Source organism: Vigna unguiculata, unplaced genomic scaffold (genome assembly GCF_037176805.1).
Source record: "Vigna unguiculata cultivar grain cowpea cultivar isolate G323 ecotype 2 unplaced genomic scaffold, ASM3717680v1 ptg000287l, whole genome shotgun sequence".
Classification (NCBI taxonomy): Eukaryota; Viridiplantae; Streptophyta; class Magnoliopsida; order Fabales; family Fabaceae; genus Vigna; species Vigna unguiculata.
Window position 1 is genome coordinate 35,001 of NW_028196922.1, and position 5,000 is coordinate 40,000.

The 5,000-nt window shown below is 27.9% G+C and overlaps 4 non-coding genes across 4 annotated transcripts; 2 read left to right on the forward strand and 2 right to left on the reverse strand.

Annotated features, from left to right (window-relative positions):
* Window positions 1–501: 501 nt before the first annotated feature.
* On the reverse strand, window positions 502–573 carry TRNAT-GGU (transfer RNA threonine (anticodon GGU)). The gene has a single exon. It is a non-coding gene; the product is annotated as a tRNA-Thr (tRNA).
* Window positions 574–1,514: 941 nt separating this feature from the next.
* TRNAY-GUA (transfer RNA tyrosine (anticodon GUA)) lies at window positions 1,515–1,598 on the forward strand. The gene has a single exon. It is a non-coding gene; the product is annotated as a tRNA-Tyr (tRNA).
* A 457-nt stretch (window positions 1,599–2,055) lies between these two features.
* TRNAD-GUC (transfer RNA aspartic acid (anticodon GUC)) lies at window positions 2,056–2,129 on the forward strand. The gene has a single exon. It is a non-coding gene; the product is annotated as a tRNA-Asp (tRNA).
* Window positions 2,130–4,274: 2,145 nt separating this feature from the next.
* On the reverse strand, window positions 4,275–4,345 carry TRNAC-GCA (transfer RNA cysteine (anticodon GCA)). Its single transcript has one exon. It is a non-coding gene; the product is annotated as a tRNA-Cys (tRNA).
* Window positions 4,346–5,000: the final 655 nt, after the last annotated feature.

A 5,000-nucleotide genomic window follows, 5' to 3' on the forward strand; every position in this document is an offset into this window, starting at 1 on the left:
AAAAGAAACTATTTGATATGTGAAGACATAATTTAATGTATTTTTCTATTATTTCTATAAGATTCTATCTAATCTTATAGAAATAATAGAAATTTATGGAAAAAAATATGTTTCATTTTAATTTTAAAAAAACTTGTTTGGTGGAACTTGAAATTCGTATTAAGGCCCTTCTGAGTAAAGAAAAGGCATAACCTTTTTTCTTAGTTCAGAAACAAGAAGATTTCATTGGAAATATTCAGAGATTCTTAGGGAGTCTAAACGAAAAAAGTCTTAAAAAGAAAAAAAATTGTTCGAATTGAATCTTTATCAAATTTGAATATCAGAATAGTAGATATAAATATAATTCAACGGGTTAGGTCCACTTACTTTTTTTTATTTTTCCATTATTGAATTTTACACTTTTTCTTTTTTATTACAAATAGAAACTTTTTCAAAATATCAAGAATCTTTTTATTCTTCCTTCAAATAGAAAGACTATTGCTTTTGAAAAAAAAAGTAAAAAGCCCCTTATCGGATTTGAACCGATGACTTACGCCTTACCATGGCGTTACTCTACCACTGAGTTAAAAGGGCCCTTTTTCTTTCTTTCAATTTCTAAATAAGGAACTAGCATGACTAGTACATATATTTGTTACTGTGTATACTTATTCTATAAATTTATATAAATTATTTCTATAAATTTATATAAATTATATAAATTAAATGATATAAATGGGATTAGAATACATGTACATCAATATCTATTATTTGTATAATGACTCATCAAAGAACAAAAAATTGGATTTACCTAGTGAATAGAATATAGTTAAAAAAAAGAATTGATTAAGATTGGATTTGATCCATATCAAATATATTATTTCAAAATGGATTCTTGAAGTCATTCTAATCATAACACTAAATTCTTTTTATTGATACATAAATGTACTCACAAAATAAAATATTTCATCGAAACATTGATAAAATCGAATCATTGATAAAATGGATTCAATATGTTCTGTCCCTAAACCAAATTTTTATTTTTTTATTGAAAAATTCTATTTTCCAAAGTTTTTTTTCTTAGTATTAGATATAAATCTACCTATCGAATCTTAGTATTAGTAATAAATGATAGAAATGAAGTTTTAACCTCTCGTCCTTTGCAACAAACGAATCATTCCTGTGAAGAATTTTCTCTTTATTGGAACATTACTTCTTTTTTTTTCTTATTATGACTGGAATAAAAAAATTTAGAAATATAAATGATTAATAAAAAATTTCTATGGAATTATGAAAGAACGAAAAATATTTTTTTTTATCGAATCATATCATTATATTGACAATTGCAAAAAACTGTTCATACTATGAACGTAGTATAATGGCGGTCGGGCAAGTATGCCCCCATCGTCTAGTGGTTCAGGACATCTCTCTTTCAAGGAGGCAGCGGGGATTCGACTTCCCCTGGGGGTAGGGTGTTACGAAAGGAAGTTGATCAAAAATTTTCAATAAAAACTGAAATGTATTCTTCCTATTGTGCTGGGTCGATGCCCGAGCGGTTAATGGGGACGGACTGTAAATTCGTTGGCAATATGTCTACGCTGGTTCAAATCCAGCTCGGCCCAAGAATTTGCCGATCCACTATGAAATTCTATAACCCATTTATAGTTCTCTGGAAATGACTGATGTGCTATGATACGGAAGAATCAAAATATTAAACATATCTAAGGTTATTTCTTTTTTTTCTGTATTCCATATTTCTTTCCACAAATTCAAAATCTTGTTAATAATCGGTATTCATGTCAAGATCTGTAAGTAGAAAATATAAGGAAAAATTGAAAAAAAAAATATTTTTTTTTCATTGATTCAATTTTCAATCGATTTGTTAATAGAATAAGAATAAGAAACGGATTACGAGTAATTTGTGTCGATCTCACTAAAGTGGATATCGATATACATATCAATATATAAAAAAATGCGCTTTTTTCATTTACAACAAAAAGGTTCGAATCCGAAATAGAAAAAGAAAAGGTTTGACAGAAACGGTCCGTAAAAATATTTATACAGTACACCCCTTTCCCTGGGATTGTAGTTCAATTGGTCAGAGCACCGCCCTGTCAAGGCGGAAGCTGCGGGTTCGAGCCCCGTCAATCCCGTTGGATATAAATCCAAAAAAATAAAAAATAAATTCCTTTTTTGTGTATTTGTAGGGAATCAAATTGATAAACAAAATTTTATTTGGGGCCCCCCCCTGCTTTTTCATTTGTTTCGCCGAAAAAGGAAGGAAAGGGATTTTGGACTTTCATCAAGAATAAATGTTTTTTTGTTTTATTTAGTATGGATAAAAGATCTTCCTATGTTATACTATTTCATGAGTTGATTTGATAGCTCAGATTTTGTGATTCATGATATTGATCCGATTTGATATCATTGAAATCCAATTTATACCATTGTTGAAAGATTGAACATTTCTATGGGATTAAATCCCGAATTTTTTTTTTAGAAATTTAAGAGAAATAGAACATAATAAAGATTATGGAAGTAAATATTCTCGCATTTATTGCTACTGCACTGTTTATTCTAGTTCCTACTGCTTTTTTACTTATAATTTATGTAAAAACGGTAAGTAAAAGTGACTAATTTCACTGAAATATGATTTCTTCATTTTTATGAATGATTTAAAAAAATGATCGTACAATCAGCGTAATCCAGATAGTAGAAATCAATTTGATTTCTACTATCTGAGAATTGCGTCCAATTTTTTTTTTCAGATTCTTTTTACAAACAATTCCGGTATCTTAGGAAAAAAAGGGGGTAAAAAAACAGGAATGGTTATTACACGGTCCGCCATTTTCCATATATATATATATCTATATAACCAGGTTAAGCGTCAGTTCATCGAAATAGAAATTTTAAGAAAAATTTGATTGGAATAGGAATCCATTTCTTCTTCTTTTTGATTCCCTTGTTTTTCTCAAAATAGGAATATGGGAATAATGAAAATATTTGTTTGATTGAAAGAGTATTTTCAATTCCTATAAGATACATAGAATACATTACACTACTAAAATATAATAGAATCAAGATAGATTTTCTATTTGAACTCAATTAATTAGTATTAGTTTAAATGAAATATTTTCATTCAATAGTTTCGAAATTCAAAAATTCAGGTAGAAATCAACAAGGTTACTTGGATCCCTTAACTCAATTTTTAGTATCCCTATAGCCCACTTCTTCCCCATACTACGAGGGAAAGGGAAAATGAAAAAACTACCATTAAAGCAGCCCAAGCAATACTTACTATATCCATGTAAATTTTGTCTCCTATCTCTATAAATATGAAGGAACTATTTCATTATTTTTTCAAATTTTTTATTCTATTCTTTTTTTTGTATTATTCGCTAAAAATACTATACTATAATAGTGGAATTGCTATTACAGAGTCAAAAAAAGGATTCTGGGCTAACATCATTCACGAAAAACAAGAATTCATTCTATTTATTAGTTATTAGAACATCTAAAAAGTTTTTTTTGATTATTTTTAGTAAAATCATAAAACATTAAACATAAAAAAATTATAGGAAGTTATAAGTCAATGAATGTTACTACCAGGTGGGAATATTAAGATTTCTCTTTTATCATTTCCTTAAGGATTTCATAAAAAAAGAATCAAGACAGATTCATTTGCATACTTATACTCTTCTTTCTATTTGAAATAGTCCCTTAAATGTCTCCCAATTCGTTCTCTAAAATAATTAAAAAAACTTTTTTTCTTTTCTATTCGATTTTAGAATCAAAACTTTTTAATTTTATTAGAATATAGAATATGAAAATCTAAAGAATACTTTTTTTGAATATTACGAAAGCGAATTAGCTAAATTAAAGCTATTAAATAGAATTGATCTAAATAAATAATATTGATAAAATGTGGAAGCACTCATAAACTTTAAATTAGTCTGTATAGAAGGTTTTTCTTCTGCCTTTTCTCTACCTAAAAATGGACTTTCCTATCCGACTTATTCTTAATCCAATCTAATAAAAGACCCAGTCAGGAGACAGACACTACAATAGTTGTGTAGTGAACGAACTATCATTTCTAAATTTATGGATTCCTTTTCACTACTAGAATCTTTCCTTGAATTCGAGACAAAAATATTTACAACATTTTTTAAGCTACTGATGCTTATAATTTCGAATCAAACGCAATTCTCAAGACTCCTTTTCCCTCGCTTGCTTCTGTTGGAAAAAAAGTTTTCTAAAAAAACGTAATATAATCTTTCATTTACAGTTTCTTATCGATCAGGCGACACCCGGATTTGAACTGGGGAAAAAGGATTTGCAGTCCCCCGCCTTACCACTCGGCCATGCCGCCAATAAAAATATAGATATGAAGTTTTTGAGAATACTCCCCCCTTTTCTTTCTATTGAAAAATTGAAAAACAATCTTGAGACAAATCGCAACCGTTAACTATTCTTTTATGAATTATTCTTGAATATTTGAATAGAAATTTTTTTTTCTTAATGAGATCAGAAAATAAAAATTGATACATAACCAATCAATATTGCTTTTTTTTTTAACTTTGTTCATTCTAATTATAACAGCAACTTTCAATATATGTAAACCCTAGAATATCAATTTGATCTGTTACACAGATATTATCTAATCGAGTATCTTATCCATATCTATATAGATATAGAATACCAATACTATACGGTATTTTCAAGAAATTATCGTGCTTATTCTTTTTTTACAATTTTCAATAGAAAATTTGTAAAAATTCACACAACATGTTATGTGTTTGTTATCCTGAACAAATATGACTGCAATAAAGTTAGAGACAGATCTATAGCTGCAGTTAAATATATGCATGTTTCAAAAATACAAGCCTTATTACATTACACATAACATACTCTAATCATATTCTCCCCAATTCTCTCCAAAATACTTCACTTCAAAATATATCTTTTCTTGACAATTTCGAATGGATTTTTTTTTGTATCCAATTGAATTTGAATATGTAATATCA